Source organism: Pleurodeles waltl, chromosome 6 (genome assembly GCF_031143425.1).
Source record: "Pleurodeles waltl isolate 20211129_DDA chromosome 6, aPleWal1.hap1.20221129, whole genome shotgun sequence".
NCBI lineage: Eukaryota > Metazoa > Chordata > Amphibia > Caudata > Salamandridae > Pleurodeles > Pleurodeles waltl.
This window is the reverse complement of record NC_090445.1, coordinates 1633426503-1633453123: the sequence shown is the minus strand read 5'-3', so window position 1 is coordinate 1633453123 and position 26621 is coordinate 1633426503.

Below are 26621 nucleotides of genomic sequence, written 5' to 3'. Positions count from 1 at the left end.
TATCAGAAGCTGCCTTGTCCCTACTTTCAGCCATCACAGATAGAAGGTCTTGCTCTAACCTGTTTACATAAATAGTAAACAAAAATGGAGCAAGAATGGACAGCTGATGAACCTCCTACTGGTAAAAGATTGTGTGTGAGCTGAGGTCTGAGAAAACCTCACAGATGCTGAATTGTGTGAGTGTAAATCACTTCGACAAGGTATATTATCAGGGCCCACCCTCATTGAGATAAGCAAGTGAGTCAGCTTCTCACAAATGACCCATTGCAAGGTGGATGTGAAGTCCATTAACACCAGGTGGGTTGACTCAGACCAAGGAATAGTATACTTATTTATAATAGAATATGAGTTCAAGCATTGGTCAGTCGTAGATCTACCAGGCCTATTACTGTAATGTACCTCAGAGATAATATTATTCTCATCCATCCATAACATGTCTAACAGTAGGCGCAGCTAGTGCTGTCTATCTCTGGACACATGTTTCTGGGTTTAGCCCTCCATCAGTAGAGAGCAGCAAATTTATCTCTCGGGTTGCTGGAAATGCTGGCAAAAGTCCTCTCAGCTCTCAGTACCACTCACTGGCATGCAGGTGCTACAACCAGAGCTCGTCTTCTGATTAAGGGCTAAACCCAGAAACACGTGTTCAGGGATATACAGCACTAGCTGCACCTACTAAGGTGAAAAACTACAGACTACTTTATGAATTAAAAACAAACTTGTAGTGCATTTACCATGATGCAATAGTGCTGACTGCATGCTGGAGTGTGAGGCAGGGTGCTCCCAACTGTTTTCTGTTTGAAAAGGCTCATCAGCCACTGAGCTGATGAGCTCTGGTTGTAGCACCTGCGTGCCAGTGAGTGTTACTGAGACTTGAGAGTTCTATTGGCAGCATTTTGAGCAACCCGAGAGATGGACCTGCTGATCTCTGCTGAAGTAAAAACTAACTTGTACTGCATTTACCCTGATGAAATGGGGCTCACTGTATGCTGAAGTGTCAGACAGGGTTCTCCCAACTGTTTTCTGTTTGAAAATGCTCCCTTGAGCCAATGAGCCAATGAGCTGACAAGCTCTTTTTGCAGCACCTTCGTGTCAGTGAGTGGTACTGAGACCTGAGAAGGCGTTTGGCAGAATTTCCAGCAACCTGAGAGAGACCTGCTGAACTCTGCTGATGAAGGGCTAAACCCAGAAACACATGTCCAGAGATATACAGAACTAGCAGCACCTGCTAAGGTGATAAACTACAGACTACTTTATGAAGTAAAAACAAACTTGTACTGCACTTACCATGATGTAATGGGGCTGACTGCATGCTGGACTGTGGGACAGGGTGCTCCCAACTGCTTTCTTTTTTAGTTTGCCACTCACTTCAGCAGCTGTCTGAAAACGTCTGGGGTGATTCGTCAAGCAGGGCATAGAAAACGGGATCCTAAAACACTTAGGCCCTCATTAGGACCTTGGCAGTATACACCGCCTACCGCCGCTGCGACGGCCACCAAAAGACCGTTGCCCCGGCTACCAGTTGGCCGCCTTATCATGACCACAGCTAGATTTCTGTCAGAAGGATGGCGGAAATCCAGCTGTGGCCATGCCAGCGGATGGCGGTAAGGTGGCGCTGCTGTCAGCAGCAGCGCCAAGCCAGTAGACCGCTGCCGGCTGTATTATGAGCAATAATACGGCCTGCTGGTGTTCTGGTGGCGGAAGCTGCTGCTGGCAGCAGCGACTTGACCCATCTCCTGCCGGCGTACCCCCTGGATCCAGGTAAGTGGGTGCTCTGACAGGGAAGGGGGGTGGGGGTGTTGTGTCTGTGTGTGGGGGTGTGTGTGTATGACTGTGTGTGCGTGTTTGCGGGTGTGTGTCGCATTTTGTATGTGTGTGCATGTTTGGGGGTGTGAGTGCGTGTATTTTGGGTTGTGTGAATGCATGTCTGCGTGTATGTATGAAAGTGTGTGGATGTGTGTGTGAATGGATGTATGCATGCGTGGATGAATGTTGGAATGGGTGTGTGTGTGCGTGTGTGAAGGGAGGAGCGTGTATAAAGGGTGGGGTCTGGAGAGCAAGGGGGTGGGGGAAACATGTGGAGGGGGTGGGGAAGACCACTATCAGTGAGAGTGAAAGGATTCCCTGTCACTGATAGTGCCTACTGCCATAGTTTTCGTGGTGGTAAGGATGTCCCGAAAACCATGGTGGTAGGCGGGGTCATAATCCCGCAGGTGGGTAAATGACGGCCACCAGGCTGGAGATTGAAGTCTCCATCCCGGCAGTCATTACCATCATGCCGGTCGGTGTGGTACATTGGTGGTTTGGCTTCAGCTAAACTGCCAATGTCATAATATTGAGGAAAGTACCGCCAGCCTGTTGGCAGTACTCTCCTCCATATTACCGCCGACCGCCGGGGTCATAACGACCCCCTTATTCTCCATGCAATTTCCCATAGGATTTTAAATATCACTATAGCCCGCCATTTTGTTTATTGGGACTCAGTCAGGGGTGGGGAAATACAACTCAACAGTGACAGAAAGGGTCAGGGTAGAGGTTCCCTGAACCCATAGAACTGATAGAGGGGTGTGTGAGGGACCAGTCATGGGAAAGTAACTGTCCAGAATTCGTTTTGGGGGGTGCTTGAGAATCCACAGTTCCATCATGGCACTCAGTGTGGCCCTCATGTGAATCTGTGGTGGATCATGACCCCAATTTAAAAAAAATACACCCACTCATAGACAGACCCACTCACACACCCACTCACAGACCCATAAAGCCACTATGTCACCCAATCACAAACTCACTACCACACCCACTCACACACCCACCCACTCCCACACTCAGACACCCACAACTCACACACCTACTTTTATATCCACACAATCACTCACACACACATACACTCTCTCACACATTCACTCACAGTCTCACAAAACCACTCACAGAACTTCTAATAAACCCACCCACACACTCAGTCACACACACACACCCAAACACCAACAAAAGCACTACCACACCCAGTCAGGGACCCAGACAGCCACTCGCACACCCACTCATCCCCCACTCAAACACACATACAGCCACTCACACACCCACTCACAAACCCACATATCCACTTGCATACCCACTCACAGATCTGCATAGCCACTCATGCACCCACTCACACACCCACTTGCACACTGACACATCCACTTACACACCCACACAACCACAGCGTGGTGCTGTTTGCATATGGGTGCTGGCTATAGGGCTTGGCTGCAGGCCAGGCCCTGAAGTAACCCCCAATAGTGCACGGCCAGGGGTGGTTGGATTAATGTTTGGCAATTAAATATGACTTTACATTAAAAAACGTAGAAATTTACTGAAAATAATATGTCATAGTTAGAAAATAGAATTAAGAAAAACATTGAAATTCACTAAAACAGGGTTACAAGGATATTGTAGTTAAGTTCAGATATGACATACACCAAACCATAGAAATTCAGCAGTTATAGTTATACATGCCACAACTCCATCTCATGCCCTATGTGCTATGGGTTTTGCTCATCAGGATCATGTCATTGTTTCCCTGTGGAGCCTCCCTGTTTCAAACACTCCATGTCATCCTTTATCACGTTCTGTTTCGAGTTCTCCATAGCTCCCCTCCCAAAAAGCTTGAACCATTGAACCTCCTATTTTGCTGCTAAGGGGTTTAGTCAGTTTTTGGACTTGCAGTTTTATCAAATGTCTTTTGACCAAGTTACACTATCCACTGTGACCCATTAAACTGTACCATCATGCGCTTGGGGTTTCATTATACTTGATCATTGTTTCCAACTCCATTTTGCACCTGCCACCTGTAAGGCCTTATTTCCGTTTTATGTAACAAGTGGGGCACATGCCTTCTAGAACAATCTCTACCCCCCTGAACATGCGTCGATGCTTGGCCACGTTCCAGTCCTGTGCAGACATCATCCCTAGCCTCACCTCCAGAGTCAGCAGGAACTACCAGTTCTTTGGTCTTCCAAGCCGTTCTGATGATTCGGTGATCCTGGCTTCAGCAACACTTATATTCATGATGTACAATTCTGCCTCCTCTTGAGCTTCTTGCACCATAGTCTCCGGTCTTATTTGGATTCCAGTAAAAAGTGCTAGGTACTATTCCCTCAGGGTATTGCTCACTAATCCATAGTTAAATAGATAAGTCCAAGACAGATTTCCATGAAGGTGTGAGCACATTTTTGGATATTGGACTTTGTAGAAGTGTTAGCCCTTTAAGACCCAGTGCTCTGGACTATTTTCACTGCAGCGCTCTGAACTTTATTGTACCTGAGCTGAAAGTTTGACTGTGTTCCTTGACAAGTTGTATCTAGTATTTTTGGGGAACCGTCTAGAGCTTGAAGTTGTGCCTGAGTTTGAATATGAACTTTGTATGTTTCGGCTCCCCCCACAGTCCCAAACATGGTGACTGTGTGCCCTGGCGGGAATACAGGGATGTTATAGTTAGGCTCACATTTTAAACGTACAAAATCATAGGAATTCACCTATAGTTACATTTATTTCAAATAACTATAACTCGCACCCTAAGGTAACAATAACTCGCGCCCCCCATGCACTTCTAGTTTTACCCACAAATTACAGCACTCATGGCTTTTTTGATAACATTAGTGATAAGCTCAGTGTAACATCTGCAGTAAAATTATTGATCAGATAACTGTGCATAGCAGGGGCGCGAGCTATAGTTATGTTAGGGCATGAGGTATAGTTACTTTAAATGACTCTAACTATAACAGGCGACAGGTGTTTTCTCTTAATTTTCCCATAGTGGTTATGGAAGGTGCACCGGAAGCTAAAATGAGCTTTCTCAGCCATATGGGAATAAAGTCAGACATTCACAGTAAAACATGTACTTCCAACAGGAGCAGCCTGTCATTTGATTTCCCTGTGCTCTACTGCAAAGAGTTACTTTTGACAAAAGTGTGGCACACTTGAAGCCATCTGATTGAGTCAAACTGGTTAAACTGAAAACTTTATTTTAGAAAGGAATAAAATTAGGGGTTCATTTTGTCATGGAAATGATGGCTTGTGCTGTAGAAAGAAAAATGAGCACGTTTTAGGTTCTCAAATACCTTTCTCCTCTATATCATTAAAACATTCTGACATGCAAACTGAAACATGCACTTTCAGCATCAGCAGCAGACTCTGGTGATCCTCAGCTTACACTCTTCTAATGAGCAAGTAGAGTGCTAACATTCTGAATTTATGCCAAAAGTGTGCCATATTTGAAGGCCATGTTGATGGAATCAAAGTGGAAAACTGAAAGGATTTTCTACTGAGGATACAGCAGTAAGTAAATAAATTAGGGAGCCAAACCCGGTGTCCAACCACCCCACTGTGCATTACAATGAGCATCTTACTTAATGTTAAAAAAACCTAGAACTTTACTGAAAAAAACAACTGTTGCAGGGATGTTATAGTTAGGAGACAGAATAAAATAAAAAAAATCACTAAAAGCCAAAGGCTACAGGGACATTATACTTAGGTTCAGGTTTTATGTGCACAAACCATAGAAATTCAGCTGTTATAGTTAGTTATGTCAAGTAACTATAACTTGTGCCCTAAGGTAACTATAACTCGCGCCGTAACCATGCACTGCTAATTACCGGAGATATTTCTTGCCTGTGTATGTATACAACAAATGGTTTGCACTACCCTCTGATAAGCCTAACTGCTCGACTACACTCCCACAAAAGAGAGCATTAGTAATATCTACTTTAGCCCCTGTTAAGCCTTTTGGGACCTACTGGACTCTGTACACACTATACCTCATTTTGGCATAATATATACAGAGCCAGCTTCCTAAAATATATATATAAGTTTTGGGGTGATCCTTCAAGCGTGGGCAGAGAGAAGGGGAGGGGCCGAAAACACTTGTTCCCCATGCATTTTTCTATAGGGATTTTGAACAGAAATAGCGCCCAAACCATTGGACGGAATTACATCAAATTTGACAGAAAGGTAGCTCTTGGCCCAGAAAGCGCCCTTTTTGTTATTTGGTTTAAATTTGTTCAGTAGCTTTGATAAATTAAAGAAAAACAATTTCTGAGCTGAGATCTCATTGACTGCCAAAACTTCAACAAGGAAGTGTTGCCAGCTATCTTGGGTCTTGGCATCAGCCGAGTCCCTGAAAAAAAGATAATAAAAGAAAAGGGGCCACGATAGGGAGAAAAGGGGGTTCCATTATTTATAATGGGCCCCTATGTACTCTAGAGGATTAGCGCCAATATCTTCGCGCTACTCCTGCAGAGTACATCAAATAGCGTCATGAAAAATGACGCTATTGCCCCCTATACTGCGCCATGGTGTGCCGTATTTTAAATAAGGTGCAAACATGGCGGTGGTAGGGGTGCGGTAAATGGCGCAAGAAAAGTGGCGCTTTGCCTTAAATGTGCCCCTAGGTTTGCCATCTAACTTTAGAAACTATGGAGCAGATTTATGGAGAAATGTGGCGCAGGGCAGCACAGCAAATTACTTTTCTGCGCTGCCTTGCGTCAAAGGGAAAGGGCAGGAATGCACTGTATTTACAGAATACAGTGCATTTCTGACCTTTCCCCCTGCACTGGCTCTCAAAGGGCTCCCTGTCGCCATGGTGCAAGGGTGCCTGCATTGCATGCAGAATTGGTTTTGTGTAGAAAGGGGCACAAAACAATCCAGAGAGGCGTTTTCATGTTTCTATTTGTGCCGCAGAATGCAGCACATTTAGAAAGAGGAAAAATGAGGCGAAATAGTGATATTTTTCATGGATACGCCTCACCTGGGTAGACGTAAGATTTTGGCGCAGTCCCCGGTTTACCAGATTTGTGGAAATCTGGGAATGCGTCAAAAACCATGGAAGTTGTGTGCGAACACTCACGCAACCCCATGGAACACCTTCCCCAGGTAAAGTAATGCAACGCATAGATCTGTGCTGCTTTCCATTACTCAGTATTTATGAAGCCACCTAGGGTCACGCAAAGTGACCTTGCATGGCTTTGTAACTCTAACTTAGGTTTTGCTTTAATTTTGCATCATGCAACACCCGTTGCCTAGTGTAAAAGTGACCCCATTGGGGCCTATAAATATACCCCTATATGGACAATACAACTAACCTTTATCTAACAAGATTTTCTAAAAGATGGTATACTTCACGCCCAACTATCGTACAGTCAACCATCCATGCATAATGTGTGTAAAATCTGTCAAACTCACAAGTGTCATGTATCTTATGTGTGGAAAGAATTTCTCGATTTCTCTCACCTCTAGTATTCGGCAGACTGCAGTGACCGTGAAAATTCTTACAAACTGAGCTTGTAATGCCATTTATTATCAATTTTATTGTCTGTATATTTAAAGTCCATGCAAGAAATGCAATCTGCCCCTGGGTTAAAAATTCTAAATCCAGAATACAAAAGATCTTGATGCTGATTATGGCTTGATGAAATTCATTTTTTCATCTGCGATACGCAAACAAACAAAAAAAATGTGCAAAAGAAGTTGAAATGTAGGTTGTAATTTTCATAATACACAATTCCTATTTTTGTGGTTTCTGGAAGTTTTGGCAGTTTAACTGGTTGTTCGCCTGTTCTCCTTCTTTAACTGCTGAAAATGTTTAAATATTTTTGGCCCAGGTTTTCTCCACAGGTTAACCAAAACAGTTTTTGGGGGCAGATTTAAGAGCCCCTACAGCCACCTTAGTGCCGCCATAGCGTAATTTTCTTTACACTAAGTCCACGCTGGAGTTGCATGTTCCCCATGACATATCTACAAAGTGGCGCAATGCATGCATTGCACCACTTTGCAAATCCTTGGGCCACATTCTGCCTGTGTCAGGTATGATATATGCACCCCCGTTAGGGTGGCCGAAAATTTAAAAGGTTTCCTTGCACCATTTTTTTTAGCACTTTTTAATGCCTGCTCAGAGCAGGCATGAAAAAGGAAGCTTCCTTTATTTATAATGGGCCCCTATGTACCATTTTTTGGCACTTTTAATGCCTGCTCAGAGCAGACGTGGAAAAGGGAGCTTCCATTATTTATAATGGGCCAGAGTACGTCAATGGAATAAAAATATATATGCTATTGCCCCCTACCCTGCGCCATGGTGCACTGTATTTGAAATACCCTGCACACATTTTGGTGGTAGGGGGCGCTAAGGGGTACAAGGAAAGTGGCTTTCTTAAATCTGCCCCTTGGTTGTCTGCAATTTTTCTCCCACCCCAAATGCTGATGTAGACACTTAGGCCCATATTTATACTTTTTGACGCTAAACTGCGCTAACGCAGTTTAGCGTCAAAAAATTTAGCGCCGTCTAACGCCATTCTGAAGCGCCATGCGGGCGCCGTATTTATGGAATGGCGTTAGCCGGCGCTAGCAGACCGGCGCTGCCTGGTGTGCGTGGAAAAAAACCACGTAGACCAGGCAGCGCCGGCGTAGGGGGAAAATGGCGTTAGGGCGTCTTAAAATGGGGCAAGTCAGGTTGAGGCAAAAAAATCGCCTCAACCCGATTTGCGCCATTATTTTCGACGCCCAGACGCCATTTAAATGACTCCTGTCTTAGTAAAGACAGGAGTCATGCCCCCTTGCCCAATGGCCATGCCCAGGGGACTTATGTCCCCTGGGCATGGTCATTGGGCATAGTGGCATGTAGGGGGGCACAAATAAGGCCCCCCTATGCCACCCAAAAAAAAAAAAAAAATGTAAAAAATTATACTTACCTGAACTTACCTGAATGTCCCTGGGGTGGGTCCCTCCATCCTTGGGTGTCCTCCTGGGGTGGGCAGGGGTGGCAGGGGGGGTCCCTGGGGTAGGGGAGGGCACCTGTGGGCTCATTTTGAGCCCACAGGCCCCTTAACGCCTACCCGGACCCAGGCGTTAAATAGTGGCGCAAATGCGGGGTTTTTTGACCCGCCACCTCCCGGGCGTGATTTTTGCCCGGGAGTATAAATACGGCGCATTTGCGTCGCCGTCATTTTTTTAGACGGGAACGCCTTCCTTGCATCTCATTAACGCAAGGAAGGCATTCACGCAAAAAAATGACGCTCTTTACTCATACTTTGGCGCTAGACGCGTCTAACGCCAAAGTATAAATATGGCGTTAGTTTTGCGCCGAATTTGCGTCGAAAAAAACGACGCTAATTCGGCGCAAACGGAGTATAAATACGGGCCTTAGGCCCTCATTTCAAACCTGGCGGTTGGTGATAAAGTGGCGGTAATACTGCCAACAGGCCAGCTGTAATAAATATGAAATAATGACCATGGCGGATACATTTCAGACAGACAGCCACTTTAAAATGCCGACTGCCAGGGTGAAATCAACAGGCACCACAGCGGTAACCGCCTACAGCCAGGTGGAAGACATTGTTCCACCCACTGTATTATGAGACACCAATCTGCCACCTTTGCCAGGGCGGTACCAACAACATCAAAAGCCTGACGGAAACACTGCACAGAAGGGAAACGACTCACCTCTGGACACTCAAGGAAGAAACACGCCGCCATGGAGCCTGAGTTACATGTGTTCCCCATGCTCTTCTACTTTTGCTCTACTACAAACACCAACGCTGGTGAAGACGACCACGGTGATTACTGCCACCTAACACACAGGGTAGGGGAGGGAGGAAAAAGAGAGTGACACACACATGCAAGATCCCCACTTCCAACACCATACACACAAGCATATGCAGTAACATTACATATTCACCCTGTACCCCTCAGGAATCATGCAAGGAGAAAATGAATTGATTAAAGTGAGTGTAATAAGTTAAAATACTATAAATACGTGCATCCAAATCAACAAGTATATACATATTTACAAATGTAGGGACACTGCCCAATCCTCAATGTCCGTGGGCCACAGGGCCACATCACACAATCGAAGGGCCCCACCTCACTCCTGCAAAAACACAGAGAGAACACTGCAGGGGCATCAGGTCGAAAATAGCCAGGCATCTCAGGGGGACGGGGAATCGGGGGGCACCTCAGCCGGAAGATGGTAAAATGCGACTGGTCCTAAAGGGGACAACATGTCTTGTGCTTGGTCCTGGGGAGTGCAAGGCCACAGTCTCTCAAGTGGGTGACTTGCCCACTGACTCTGGAGGGGGCAACAAGCCCTGTTCTTGGTCCTGGGGAGTGCAAGGCAACAGTCTCTCACGTGGGTGACTTGCCCACTAGCTCTGGAAGGGGCATTGTGCCCAGTGAGCTTCATCTTTTGGAGGATCGGGAAAGTGGATGGCTTCTTCCACTGCTTCTGGAGGGGGCATTGTGCCCAGTGAGCTTCATCCTGTGGAGCATGGGGTGAGTGGAAAGCTTCTTCCACTGGTTCTGGAGGGGGCATTGTGCCCTGTGATGCAGATCTTAGGAAGTGCAAGGTCACAGTCTCTCAGCTGGGTGTCAGGCCCACAGGATTTGCTAGGGCCAGGCCGCACAACAGCCCATGGAGGCAGGACTACGCACTGTCTGCGAGCGGTGATGGCTTCTCAGTGGTGGTAGTGGTGGTGCTGCTGGTGGAGCTGGCAGTGGTAAGGGGGGAAGCTCCAGCCCATCCCCTGCAGCCTTGGACGGCTTCCCACAGGAGATGCTTCTGCTGGCAGTGGTGATGGTGGCAGTGCTGGTGGCGGTGCAGGTGGTGGTGCCGGCAGTGGTGGGGGGATGCTCCAGCCCTTCCCCTGCAGCCTCGGATGGTTGCCCACTGAGGCTGCTGCTGCTGGCAGTGGTGCTGGTGGTGGTGCTGGTGGCAGTGCCTGGATTGATCTATGTTGGGGCTCCAAGCCAGTGTGAATGCCATCCAGGAATGCATTTGTCAGTTGCATTTGGGCTGCCAGCCCCTGGATGGCATTCACAATGATTGACTGACCAAAAGAGATGGATCGCAGGAGGTCAATAGCTTCCTCACTCAGGGGAGCAGGGCTAATCGGGCAGGGCCTGAGGTGCCTGGGGAGAAGGAGATGCCTAGATGTGTTGATGCGCCACTTTTTCTGTGCCCCCCCACCGGCACATAACAACACCATGGTTGTGCTGTATTTAGCATAGGGTTCACCATGGCGGTAGAAAAACTGTTGATGCTATTTTGGCTCTTTGCTACACTAGGGTCAAAGATTTTGACGCTGGTGTAGCAAAGTGCAAGGAGGTCCATTGAGTTATATGGGTACATCATTTTAACACCTGCCCTGAGCAGGCTGTAAAAATAAAAATAAAATGCTGCAGTGGACTCTATTAAATTTCACGGTGCCATTTTTTCAGGTATCCTCGCACTGGATCACTCCCCTTGCATGCATTATGCTTGGCGCAGGTATAATGTGGCGCAAGGGGTTACAAAGTGGCTCAATGCGTACATTGAGCCACTTTGTAAATATGGCGTAGGGGAAATGCCACCTTAACGCTACATTTTCGTAATAAAATGACACAAATGTGGCTCAAGGTGGCGCTAGAGGCTTCTTAAATCTGGTCCAATGTACTCAAAGGCTATCATTTTCTCTATTTACAGAAAACCACGGGAAAGCTTGTGAACTGCTTTAACCCGTTAGGTGCGGGCGTCGGCTAGTGACATTCGAGAAGGCCTCGTATGAAAGGGGAGTCTCTCCCCTTTCACACAAGGCCTTCCTGAATGTGTTTCCTGGGTCTCGATCGCAGGGGGGCAGGAAACACCACTAGACACCAGGGATTTCACTTGGGGAGGGTCGGCCCCCTCGGAAAATGAACCACCCCCCCGGGGACATATTTTTTTACATGGAGGTAGGTGTCCCGCGGGGGGGGGGCGCGATCGCGCACAATCACGCTGCCCCCCCCCCCCGGGCTACATTAAAAAAAATATAAAAGGGAAAATAATGAAATTGACAGGGGGTCATCCGTGGGCAGGGCGACCCCCTGTGGGGGCAATACTTTTTTTAGGAGTTGTAGCGTTTCCCTGGGGACCATTTTGGCCCCCAAGGAAACCATACACCTACTAAAAAAAATATAGATCTCTATATATATTGATATATATAGATATATTTATCTATGTAGATAGATATATCTTTCTACGTGGATATATCTATAGATAGATCCATATATATGTATATATAGATCTATCAATAGATCTAACTATGTAGATAGATATATCTTATCTATATAGAGATAGACCTATATATATATATATATATACATATATATATATATGTGTGTGTATATATAAATACACACATATATATACACACATCACACATATATATATATATATATATATATATATATATATATATATATATATATATATATATATATCACTTTTGTCAATGCATGTGTGGTTTCCCTGGGGGAGGCAATCGGCCCCCAGGAAAACCAGACCCACATAACATATAAAAGTGATCTCTATATATATATATATATATATATTTGGCACCAGTTTTCTTGCAGTTGCAGCTTGCGTCTTAAAAGCAATGCACATACTTCAACTGACGCATTTCAACTGTAGCTTTTAGGCAGCAATAAAAAAGTCAAGTAGGTTTTGTGATTATGTTTCTGCTACAAAAGGATCAGACTTTTGTCTAGTGGCAGTTTTAGTGCCATAAAGAAGCGCAGAAGGTTTATATGCCTACTGCAAAGAGCAAATCTGTATTTTATTTAAATAGCTAAGTACATTAGTAAAGTCAGCCATTACCTGCGCTATAATACAAATGAAATGTATGTGTAGGGTGGGGGGCGGCTATGGAGAGATGAAGGGCACTTTTGCTGGGTGGTAATGAGGGAATCCGAGGAGGAGGACATGGGAGTGGGAGCACCAATAATGATTGTTGGACTGGGCACAGGAGGTGCTAAGGACTGTGACAAATGGTATGTGACAAGGCGTTTTTTGAGTGTCTTGAAAGAACGTACTGATTGAGGGAAGAAGCGCAGGTAAGGTGGCCTCTACTGTTGCACGTATCATACACACACCAGCAATTTTGTGACTGTCTACGTAGGCTAGTGTTTTAGAGCAACAGTTTAGCCAATAGCAGAGATGGCATCTTGATGGATAACTGCTGCTGGCGCCGTCACTCGGGTTATAGAGGACAGCTCTGACATAGGATCAGAGACTGAGACAGCAGACACTGAGACAGCATCTGAGGGACAGGACAGTGGCACAGACTCTTGGAGTGATTTTTCAGTCAGAGGAGTCCCATTGGATAACTCCTCTTCCAGTAAATTATGAGGAAGGTGATGAGGACAGTCCTGCTGTCCCTTCGCAAGCATAGTCTGTGCAATGAGGCAATAGTGGGTTAGCCCAACCCAGAGAGAAGGTGAATGCAGTGGCAAGCACAGAGAGAGGGTGCTCTCTTGGGAGCTCTCCAATTTAGTGCAGACCCAAATTCGACCGCCCAAATCGTATTGTGGAGACATCAAAATTATCTACCACAAACCAAACTGGTTTTGTAAGGCAGGAACCTGTGTTTTTGGTCCTGGGTTCGGCAGCCACATAGGGAAACATACAAAACCCAAACATTTCTGGAAACTAGACATACAGGGGAGTCCACAGAGGTGTGACTTGTGTGGATTCCCCAAAGTTTTCTTACCCAGAATACCCTGCAAAGAGGAAATGTTGAATAAAAACTCTTTTTTTCCTGCATTTCTGTCACACAAACTGCAGGAATATGCTGGGATCCACAAAATCCCTACCACTCAGTGATTCCCCCCTGTCTTGATAAAAACACTACCCCACTTGAGTGCCTATACTTAGTGCCTGCGTCAGGAATGGATCACCCCAGGGTCAACAGTTGCCTCATGTAAGGACCAACATTGACCGTTGTGTGATCTATTCCTGTTGCGGGCACTAGGCCTACCCACACAAGTAAGGTACCATTTTTATCGGGAGACTTGGGGGAATGCTGAGTGGAAGGGACTTTGTGGCTCCTCTCGGATTCCAGAACTTTCTATCACGAAATGTGAGGAAAAGGTGTTTTTTTTCCAAATGTTGAGGTTTGCAAAGGATTCTGGGTAACAGAACCTGGTGAGAGCCCCACAAGGCACCCTATCTTGCATTCCCCTAGGTGTCTAGTGTTAAAAAATGCACGGGTTTGGTAGGTTTCCCTAGGTGCCGGCTGAGATAGAGGCCAAAATCCACAGCTAGGCACTTTGCAAAAAACATCTCTGTTTTTTTCAGGAAAATGTGATGTGTCCACGTTGTGTTTTGGGGCATTTCCTGTTGCAAGCTCCAGGCCTACCCACACAAGTGAGGTACCATTTTTAATGGGAGACTTGGGGAAACGCTGGGTAGAAGGAAATTTGTGGCTCCTCTCAGATTCCAGAACTTTCTGACACCGAAATTAGAGGAAAATGTGTTTTTTTGGCCACATTTTGAGGTTTGCAAAGGATTCTGGGTAGCAGAACCTGGTGAGAGCCCCACAAGGCAGCCCATCCTAGATTCCCCTAGGTGTCTAGTTTTAAAAAATGCACAGGTTTGGTAGGTTTCCCTAGGTGCCGGCTGAGCTAGAGGCCAAAATCCACAGCTAGGCACTTTGCAAAAACAGCTCCACATTGTGTTTTGTGGCATTTCCTGTCGCAGGCGCTAGGCCTACCCACACAAGTGAGGTACCATTTGTATCGGGAGACTTGGGGGAATGCTGGGTGGGAGGAAATTTTTGGCTCCTCTCAGATTCCAGAACTTTCTGTCACCGAAATGTGAGGAAAAAGTGTTTTTTTGGTCCGATTTTGATGTTTGCAAAGGATTCTGGGTAACAACAACCTGTTGAGAGCCCCACAAGTCAGCTCATCCTGGATTCTCCCAGGTGTCCAGTTTTTGAAAATGTGCAGGTTTGGTAGGTTTCCATAGGTGCCGGCTGAGCTAGAGGCCAAAATCTACTCCTAGGTACTTTGCAAAAAAAAAATCAGATTTCAATGTAAAAATGTGATGTGTCCATGTTGCCTTTCCTGTCGCGAGCATTAGGCCTACCCATGCAAGTGAGGTACCATTTTTATTGGGATACTTTGGGGAACAGAGAATAGCACAACAAGTGTTATTGCCCCTTGTCTTTCTCTACATTTTGTCCTTCCAAATGTAAGACAGTGTGTAAAAAAGACATCTATTTGAGAAATGGCCTGTAATTCACATGCTAGTATGGGCACCCCAGAATTCAGAGATGTGCAAATAACCACTGCTTCTCAACACCTTATCTTATGCCCATTTTGGAAATACAAAGGTTTTCTTGATACCTATTTTTCACTCTTTATATTTCAGCAAATTAATTGCTGAATACCCGGTATAGAATGAAAACATTGCAAGGTGCAGCTCATTTATTGGCTTTGGGTACCTAGGGATCTTGATGAACCTACAAGCCCTATATATCCCTGCAACCAGAAGAGTCGAGCACACGTAACGGTATATTGCTTTAAAAAATCTAACATTGCCGGAAAAAGTAACAGAGTAAAACGTGGAGAAAAATGGCTGTTTTTTTCAGTTCAATTTCAATATTTTTTTTTCCAGCTGTTATTGTCTGTAGGGTCTACACAAATGACTCCTTGCTGAATTCAGAATTTTGTCTACATTCCAGAAATGCTTAGCTTTCTGGGATCCAGTATTGGTTTCACACCCATTCCTGTCACTAACTGGAAGGAGGCTAAAAGCACAAAAAATAGTAACAATGAAGTATGTCCCAGTAAAATGCCAAAATTGTGTTGAAAAATGTGGTTTTCTGTATCAAGTCTGCCTGTTCCTGAAAGCTGGGAAGATGGTGATTTTAGCATCACAAACCCTTTGTTGGTGCCGATTTCAGGGAGAAAACCAAAAGCCTTCTTCGGCAGCCCATTTTCCAATTTTTTGGAAAAAAACAAACTTTTAGCTATATTTTGGCTAATTTCTTGGTCTCCTCCAGGGGAACCAACAAAATCTGGGTACCTTTAGTAACCCTAGCATGTTGGAAAAAAGGATGCAAATTTAACGTGGGTAGCTTATGTTGACAAAAAGTTATGAAGGCCTAAGCACGAACTACCCCAAATAACTAACAAAGGGCTCAGCACTGGGGGCCGGGGGTGGGGGGGGAAGGCCCAGCAGCTAAGAGGATAAGAAATAACATTAAATAAGGAATTAAATTTACTTTCTGTGTTGTGTGCAGTATGACTGTCACAATAATGAAACTGCCATTCAGAAAGCACATCTTGTTTAGGGGTGTGAGAAATATGCGTAATTTGCTTTCGCATACTTAACAACATTTTAGAAATATTACTTTAAAGTATATGTAATTACATGAAAAGAAAAGCCGCAATTCAGCTCTTTATTTTCGCACAAAATTTGTCATTGTGTCAATTCATGATGAAGTGCATATTTTGTGTGAAAACCACAAGTGCTACGAGGAACAGCTGTTCGCGTTCTGGCCTTTCACTCATGGAAAACTTTTGCTGGAAATTACATGTAATTACTCAAGGTGGAGTAATGTTGTAATTTAAATTTCACCCGGGCCTAATCTGTTCCTGAGATCCTATCAGAGACCCTTTGGGCCTCATTACAACCTCAGCGGTCTTTTGTAAAGACGGCCGAGGCTGCAGGCGCCAGTATACCCCCAGTGCTGGCGGTATATCTGGCTCCCTATTTCAACTTTTCCACTGGGCCAGCAGACGGTAACAATGTTACCATCCGCTGGCCCAGCGGAAAAGTCACATCAACATTGCAGCTGGATCATAATAGAGCCAGTGGCAATGCTGATGTGCAGCAGGTGCAGTAGCGCCCGTCGCACATTTCCCTTCCCGAAATTCGGGCAGTGAAATGCACGATGGGAATGTTCTTGGACCTGTGGAAGATTCAGAAAAAGAACTACCATGCTGCCATGAGTACTGCTATGCTGCCTGAAGAACTGCCTTGCTATCTGAAGAAAAAAACCGGACCACTTGCCTTGATCCCTGGCTACCCGGAGTGACTCCAAAGGTCAATTGGCTGACCTACTGTTAGTAATGTGGTCTTTGGTTGTCAGTCAGGTTACCCCCTGTCCAACCATGGACCTCATTCTAGTCAGGGCAAAGGAGAAACACACTCGGTTAAAACCCGCTCACCCCCTTGGTTGCTTGGCACGAGCAGAAAGGCTTAACCCAGAGACAATGTAGAAAGTATTTGTACCAACACACACAGTAATACAATGTAAACTCTCCAAAATGACTCAACACCTGGTTAGAAAAATAACCAATATTTATCTGAACAAAACAAGACCACAACGACAAAATTCCAACATACGCAAGCAAAGGTATGAATTTTTAAAAGATTGAACTTCAATATAGCGCTCAGAAACACAAATGCTTCGAATTGGTGATATCACGGCATCGTGACGGAGTCATTCCCAACACTCTGATGCTAATGGTGCCGGTCACGGAGTCACACAGATCCCTAAGTACAGTACCTTGGGGATAGCAGCTTCGCTGGATCCGATGTGGTGTCAGTTCCGGTGCTGCAGAACAGAAAGGAGCAGAGGCATCACGGAGAGGCATTGGGCCGTGCGGCAGAGCGGTAGAGGTGAGGTGGCATCGGTGTGAGGTGTTTGATCCACGCACTTCTGACGGAGTCGATATCTGGCGGTCAGAGCATGGTGCAGTGAAGTCGGTGACGCAGCACTTCGGAACTCACAGAGTTGCAGACTTTGGTGGGGCTGCTGTGGCGTCAGGCCTGTGGGGTCGTCAAACACCAGTGAGGACCACGGCTTCAGTTGCAGGCGGCATCGCGGATTCTGGCAGAGGAGTCAGTCCGGGGTCATCCGAAGTTGGTGCACTTGGATTTTCTTCAAAAGCTTCTCCTTTCAAGGGCCTAGGGACTGGATTAGGCACCACTTGGCAGGGCAGGAGCCTAAGTAAAGAGTTCAAGTGCTGATAGAGGAAGTCTATGATGGCCCTGAGACGTCAGAACAGGGGGCAAGCTCAGTCCAAGCCCTTTGAGAAACTTCCCAAGCAGGAATATACCACAAAGTCAAGTCTTTGTCCCCTTTCTCAGGTAGAACCAGAAACTGCAGGGTAGCCCAAAAAATTACAGTCACAGGCAGGGATAGCACTTCTCCTTCAGCTCTTCTCCTGGCAGAGGTTCCTCTTGAATCCTTGAAGTGATCTAAAGTTTGGGGTTTTGGGACCAATAGGTATACCCCTTTCTGCCTTCAAAGTTACCCAACTTCAAAGAGAAGTATCTGTTGTTTACAGGATCCTGCCTTGTCCAGGACTGGCCCCAGACACACACCAGGGAGTTGGAGACTGTATTGAGTGAGGGCAGGCACAGCCCATTCAGGTATAAGTGACCACTCCTCCCTCCACTCTAGCCCAGATGGCCCATCAGGATACGCAGGTTACACCCCAGCACCCTTTGTGTCATTGTCTGGTGGAGATGCACAAACAGCCCAACTGTCAGGTAGACCCAGACAAGGAATCCACAAACAGGCAGAGTCACAGAATGGTTTAAGCAAGAAAATGCCTACTTCCTTAAAGTGGCATTTTCAAACTAACAATCTAAAAAACAACTTCACTAAAAGATGTATTTTTAAATTGTGAGTTCAGAGAACCCAAACTCCACATTTCCATCTGCTCTCAAAGGGAAACTGCGCTTTAAGAATAGTTAAAGGCAGCCCCCATGTTAACCTATGAGAGAGATAGACCCTGCAACAGTGAAAACCGAATTTGGCAGTATTTCACTGTTAAGACATGTAAAAACACATCACTACATGTCCTACCTTTATCATGCACTGCACCATGCCCATGTGGCTACCTAGGGCCTACCTTAGGGGTGCCTTACATGTAGAAAAAGGGACCGATGGGGCCTGACAAGTGGGTACACTTCCCAAGTCGAATTGGCAGTTTATCACTGCTCACACATACACTGCAGTGGCAGTCTGAGCCATGTTTACAGGACTACTCATGTGGTGGCACAATCAGTGCTGAAGGCCCACTAGTAGCATTTGGTGTACAGGCCCTAGGCATCTCTAGTGCACTATACTAGGGACTTACTAGTAAAACAAATATGCCAATTATGGAAATCCAAACACTGGTCAGCAGTGGTAAAGTGCCCAGAATAACAAAAGAAGCAAAAACAGAGTCCAGCACACAGCAACAACCTGTGAAGTAGAGGCAAAAAGTTAGGGGAGACCACGCCAAGGATGCCAGGTCTAACACCTTCTGTTTGAGCTACAGGGACACAAGATTCCAGAGGACTGCCATGCAACTGCCAACCTGACCAGCATCAACTAGGCCTACCTGTGCCCTACTGGTGACCACAGAGGAAGTCTTGACCTCAAAATCTGCCCCCCAGTTCTGGGATAGTTGTCTGACTTCAGAGAGCACTCACCTCTGCCTAGCGGAATGTTCCATCAAATCTTGTTCAAAGCTACGCAGGACTCTGCAAAGCCATGGAGCTCCAAAAGGAAGGCTTCACGAGGTACGACGCCAAGCAACTCAAAGCCTCACAGAGCCACTCCAAACAGAGCCTGCCTGAAAGCTTCACCGGATACAATGCTGAGTTATGCCAAGCTCTGCAGAGGCGTGTAGTTTCTATCTGAAGACTTCATTGGATCTGACCTGGAGCAACACAAAGCCCTGCAAAGCCTAGCTGTCCAGCTGAAATCTTTATTGGAACCAGCGCCTAGCAATGCAAAGCCTTGCAAAACTTTGCCTCACAGCTACAGGCTTCATCGAAACGGACAGTGAGCTACGCAAAGCCTTGCAATGTAATGCCACTTAGACCTCATATCAAGGGCATAAAGTACCGCTCCCAGTGGCCTGAACTCAGTCCTATACCAAGCCTCTGCTCCATTGTGGTTGGCCTGAACTTGTGACTTTGTCCTAGTCAAACAGGACCAGATACCCACAGTTGGCACTCTGCTCCTTTTGATGCTATTTTTACCTAAACAATGTTTTACAAAATATCTCCAGTACTGCTGATTGGATTGTGATCATATTTGTGTCTTTGTATTTAATAACAATTGCTCTAGCTTTCTAAATTGGTTTGGGATTGTTCATCTGTTTCTTCTGTACTTTACACATTGCCTCTAAGTTAGGCCTGCCTGTTTTTGCAGAGGGTTAAGCAGTTAATTTAGGGACTTTTTGTGGTCCATCCTGACAACTTTGTGGTTATTATTTGAGTGGAGCTTCCAGCCCTCAGGGACTGGATTAGGCACCAAATGGCAGGGCAGTTTTTTACAAGAGCTATGTTAGTTTAATAAATCTGTCAATCTTTTTAAAGTTGTATAAGGAGTTATAATCCAGGCTGCAAATGTATTATACCATTATGAAATATTTGAACAGCCAAATTCTTTTTTTCTTTTAATGATGTGAATTTACAAGTCGTTCTTAGATTATGTTTTCATGATTTAAATGTTTAATTGAAAAATGTTTATTTTGATAGGAAAGTAGTGGAACCAAATTTGAGGCATCAGCCTAGATGTCATTAGCAGGGGCGGCTCCTCCACTATGGCGGAGGAGCGTCACCCCACTGCTAAAAAGCAACTGAAAAATAAAATGATAATAAATTATAATGATTTTATTTTTCCACTAAATTAGTCTAGGGCAGTGCAGGGCAGCCATGTAATCAGGGAGGAGGAGTAGTGGTGCACTCTAAGGGGCATATTTATACTTTTTGTTGCAAAACTGCAATAACGCAGTTATGCGTCAAAATGTTTTGCACTGGCTTGCACCATTCTTGAGTGCCTGCCAGGCACTGTATTTATGGAATGGTGCAAGCCGGCGCAAAGGATAGGCTTGCATAAAAAGAAATTACGGGTGGGGGTGCGGTACGGGAAAAGGGGGTTTTGCACCAAAATATTCCTTCACCATTAGTTGGCCTCAGAAGACTTAGGGCCTGATTTAAGGAAAGTGGCGCTGCACCCAGTGAAGCACTACTTTCCTTGCCCCCCTTAGCACCCCCCCCTAATGCTACCATGTGTGCGCCATACCTAAGATATGGTGAACCCTAGCAATAGTTAAGGAAACTAGCGTCAACATTTTTTACGCTAGTTCGGAGCTTTGCAGGACTAGCATCAAAAATGTTGAAGCTAATCCTGCAAAGACCATCAATGCCCTTTGAAAATACTGCTGTGCTTGCTTTTAACCCCTGCTCTGAGCAGGCGCTAAACGTGCCCAAAAAATGGTGCAAAGAAATCTCTTAGATTTCTTTGCTCCATTTCCCTCCCCCTTAACGGGGGAACACACCCTTTTCATACATTATGCCTGGTGCAGGCATATTGTAGTGCAAAGGGTTACAAAGTGGTGCAATGCATGCATTGTGCCACTTAGTAAATCTGACCCAGGGGGAAAAGCCACCCTAGGATAAAAAAGGATGCTAAGGCGGTGCTAAAGTGGCGCTAGAGCCTCTCAAAATAGGGCCTTAATTTATTTAAGGATTTGCTGTGAAATCTCCCACTGCGCTTTTTGACCTGGCTATGAAAATAGAAAATGGACCTGCTAACTGAGGCAGTAGCAGCTCAGTGGCAAGTTAAAGGTACATTGGACATTGTGAAAACATTGTGAAAACTATCTTCAGCTTGTTATCAGAGGTTCACACACAGTTGTCTCTCCTCACACTCACTTCATATCCTTGTGTTAAATGTTGTAATTCTCAGTGATTGTGCCATCTGAAGTCACGTGCTACTGAAGAATCATTGCCTACTTCTCTAGTTAACGTAGTGTTCACTTAAAGCTCACTACAGGGTATTGGGCAGACACTGGGGAGCTCAAAGTGTGCAACTTTTTGTAAAGCTGAAGGTACATCTGTTTAACTGTGCTTCATATAGGGCCAGATGTAGGAAGAAACCAAATTGCGACTTGCAATTTGCGAGTCCGTGCGACTCGCAAATTGCAAGTCGTAATTTGGTATGCAGAAAGGTGTCTCAGACACCTTCTGCAACTCGCAATGGGGTCGCAAAGACCTACATCATTAATATTAATTAGGTGGGTCGCAGTTTGCGACCCCATTGCGAGTATGGGCACTCACGGGGATGGTGGCCTGCTGGAGTCAGCAGACCACCATGTCCGTGACTGCTTTTTAATAAAGCAGTTTTTTTTCTCCATCTGCAGCCCGTTTTCCTTATAGGAAAACGAGCTGCAGTTGGAAAAAAAAAAACGAAACCTTTAGTTTCGGTTTTATTCAGGGCAGGCAGTGGTCCATTGGACCACTGCCTGCCCTGAAAAAATATTTCTTTTTCCAATCACAAAGGGGAAGGGGTCCCATGGGGACCCCTTCCCGTTTGCGACTGGGTTACCATCCACTTCAAGTGGATGGTAACTGCGATTTCATTTGCGACCGCGAGTCGCAAATAGGAAGGCAACACCCCTTCCTATTTGCGAGTCGGAAATGCATTTTGCGAGTCGGATCGGACTCGCAGAATGCATTTCTGCATAGCAAAGAGGCTTTTACGTAGAGTAGAAAGTGATGCAGAAGTACTTTATTGTTTTTGTGTATGATTGTGCACAAAAAGAGCTGTTCTTATTGTGTTATTACCAGGCGCAGTTCCTCCATTAGGGCGGAGGAGTGTCGCCCCCCGCCAGCAACAGCCGTTGCAAATCACCTTTACCAAACTAAACCATAATAAACCATGTTTATTATCGTTTCATTTGTTAAAAAGAGGTGGGCCATTAGGGATGACGACGATGAGGGGAGTGCACTGTATACTCCCCTCAGTGCGCTTGTATGTTTGGCCAGCTGACTCATACCGGCCAAACATACATGCGCAGTAGGCTCTCTCTAGCCCAGCAACACAGTTGACGGGCTGGAGAGAGCATGCACAGGCTCCCAGTCTGCCTGGGAAAGCCCTGCCTGGGCGCTCCCAGCCAATCCTAATGCTGCTTTGAGGAGCATCAGGATTGGCCTTAGGGCAGGCTGGGAGCCTGTGCCTGCAGTGCAGCTGAGAAGCAGCGCGGCGGCGGAGAAGCAGGAAAGTGATTTTCTTTTTTAAATTAATTCGCCCCGTACCTCCTTTGCACCGCCGCACCCCAACAACGCTCTGCGAGCCACTCCTGGTTATTACCATAGTGATGTATGCAGTGTATGTGTGGATGGTATGGTACAGGGAAAATCATAAATAAATATGGCCTGACATAAAATGCTATGTCCTAAGTAATGTTCACAAAAATAAAGCCGCATGTCAGAAAATAATGGAAAATCTATGAGGGGGTGCCAGAGATCCCACTGCAAGATGGCTGTACCTTAATGCAGCTCCGACGGCTGGGCGCTCCAATCCGTTAATTGTCCTGCAATCCAACATTTATTTCCTTAGCAGGTAATGGCACAAACGTCCAAAGTGCCAAAGAGAGACTTTATGCCCTGAAATTTGCACCCAGCATGTTAAGGTGAATGCACCGTCATGGCGAGGAGCCGCTCGACTGCTGGGACTCCACAGCTCCTATGACGAACTAACCATTTGGGCTCACCACTGTGGGAGATGCCAAGGGCGCGAGGGGGAAGTCAGCAGGGCCCTAGAGGATTTCAGCCCTGGCATGTTGCACAGGAGCTACGAGATGTAGACGAGCTGGAGGGCGACGGGCAGAAAATGGGTCCTCTTGGGGTCCACTGCTTAATTATCCCACAGTGCAGTCCATACTGGGACAGTTTCAGGATAGTACACAACTACAAATGCTGCAGGGATAAAGAGAGGGTGCACTGCACCACAAATGTTTGCTCGGATCCCATGGCTTGTGGCAGAGCACTCAATATGAAAGACGCACTAAAGAGCCGTAATAAAGTGAGGAGTTGGTTGGGACACTTATGTTGCAGCATAAAATACGGTGACTGTAACAATCAGCTAGAGGTGCCTTGCGCTGTGGATAACTGCCCGGCCTACGCTGCGTGGGAAACCAGCGATTTGATGCCAGCAGTGCATTGGTGACAGGTGAAACTGCACACACTGCCATTGCTTGCCACTAGTGTAGCACACTGGATAGACTGGGGAGCTATGGCTCTTTGGTTACTACAGGAGAGCTCGCCAGGGTACGTGACCCTGCGCACAATCGGCACTCTAAAATAGTGACCACTCATGGTATGCTACTTCCCATGGGGCCCCCTGAATGACGAGGGATGGGGGACATTTTTGTTCTTATTTTTGACAGACAGTTTACTTGAATGTTATCTAACTTCCTTTAACTTATTAAGAGTCAGGAGGAGTTTCATTAATTGTAGGTCCTGAAGAATCGTCATAGGATCTGTAGAAACATGTTGACCATATTGTAGGGGATTGGCAAAAATTTCCCATCTCCAGCTCTAGGTTGAAAGTGGTTGAGCATTACCTCTCATTTTCCACTTTCCTTATGTTTTTAATCTTGGTCTTAGCCCTGCCATTCCGATATATTAAACAATACTGTATTTAGTGGGGTTAAGAACTAATTTAACTTATCACTCTCCTGCTAGGAAAAGTGCCTGACCCTTACAATTTCTAGTGAGTATTTATCACTACGGCAGCCACTTATAAAAAGATCTCCGGCAAAGAGCCCCCTAACGGGGAGCCCGTCAGACATTGCAGCGCCGGTCTGACGAGGAGCAACCTGATGATGAAGCATGACATCCTATCAGGATGTGTGAGGGCTCTTGCTCCTGAACATTAAAGTTCCCTAGTCATATCCCTTCCTGGAACAGTGTAAACATCATTTGTGTTACTAGACTTGGGGAGCACCATCTCTGACTAATACAGAGCTGCTTCCTTCACAGAGCACTTGACGGTGGTCACATCTGCTGTGTGGTGCATGCCAGAGCTGTGGTGTCTCTTGGCCTGCGTGAATTGATGGTGTAAAGTCACAGGAACAGAGTGCATTCTAGTGCCACCCCTGCTTCTACAATTTACTGAATTGCACCCACTAGCTACGATGGGGAAAGAAGATAGGGGCCAGATGCAGCTCACATTTGAGGTGAAGTGTGTTACAATAGCCCAGCAGGATGCAACCTCAGATAACAAACTAAATGCAGGCCAGGGGTGCAAAGGTGCTTGAGGCTACACTTTTCACCATGCAGCAGAGTCTGCAATCTATTGATAGCAAGATAGGCACTCTGAATCTGCAAATTGATCATTTGTCTACCAAACTGAACAAGCAAGCGATGCATATAACAGCAGTGGAGCAGCACATATCTACTCCAGTAGATGACCTGGACATTTTTAACACAAAGTGTTTCAATATGGAAAAAGTGCTAGCAGCTATCCAGGCCAAGTTTGACGATCTTGAGAAGCACTCCCGCCGTAACAACTTAGGCATCACTAGTAGGCAAAATGGAGCAATATGTGGAAAACATGCTAACAGACATCTTTGTCAACAGTTTGTCACATCTGCTGGTGGTGGAAAGAGTGCACAGATCCCTCATGGCAAGGTGACCCCGGGGTCCCCTCCATTCCCCATAATAGCAAAATGACTAAACATTGAGACACAGTGTTTCGGCTAGCACAAGCAAGAAAGCAAGAAAGACTTTGAATGCACAGAAAATAATGTGGTGTTCTTCCTGGACTTCACAGTGGCAGTCCAAGCAGCCCAGAGAGAATTCCTGCCTGTCCGCAAGTGGTTGTAGTAGGAGGAGATAACTTAGGCAATGCTCTACCCAGGCCATTTGCATGTAGACTATTGAGGGACTTCAAAAATCTTCACGACACCCAAGGTAGTGATGAAGTTTCATAAAAAAACTTTTTACAAAATGATGCAAACAACTGGACACTGAAGTTGACAGTGAAAGCACCTGAGGCACTGAGGGTATGGAGACTGCTGTTAACCCTAGGCTACAGTTCTTCCTGCGTTTGTTGTTGCTGGGTGCCCAGTAAGGGACTGCAACATGCGGACACCTGTGTAGCCTGATTAACCAAGTCAGCACCGTAGTAATTGAATACAAGGTCCAGAAAACTCATTTCACCAGGCAAAAGGATGTGCAATGATGTTGAAAGGCCAATTTCTTCTGGAACCTGGTGGCGAGCCTTGAAGCTCTTCCATATTACACTGCCCCTGTGCCCCACCTAGAAAGGTCTTTGCCTGGTCCACACACTAATATGACTCCTGGCCACCTCCATCCACCTGGAGGGTCACTGAGTATCTGGCAGCCTCTTCCAGAGTACACCCCATTTGTTTTTCTTGTGTGTTACACCGGTAGAATCAGGATATTTTAAGTTTCTGTTCACAGTTATATGCATTTTGTTTCTAGGTTGTAGGAGTACCTTTGGCGTGTTTGAGATGGTGTAGTTGGTGGGGGGAGGGGGCATTGTTTTTGTTTTTTGTTGCCATCACCATGCTCCTATTGAGAGTCAATATCTGAGATATCGTCTATTGCCTGACATACTGTGCAGGAACTTTGTCACCATAAAAAAGGTACCATGATGCTAGCCTAATTAGGTAGGCATCAAATACAAATTTTAGCCCTACAAAAAACGCACCTAACATGACATACAGAGCATACCGCTGGCTGTTGATGGGTGAAGCCTCCCATAGCGGCATCTTACTCCTCATATTCAAGAGGATTACTGAATTTAGTTAAAAAAAGTTTTCCTTTTCAAGTCGCTCACTCCAAAACAGACGATCAAGGCCAGTGTGTCTTATTACACGGCAGCCTATGTGGCACCTTAGTGACTCTAGTAAACCGATGTCCCCGAATTTTAAAGACTGTTCTGGAATCGCTTGCACTTTCTCTACCCATCTGCTATAATGTGGGGCAGAGATCCCAACAGGTATTTAGATCCCCAGTTACATCGCTCAGTGACTGCGGCCTG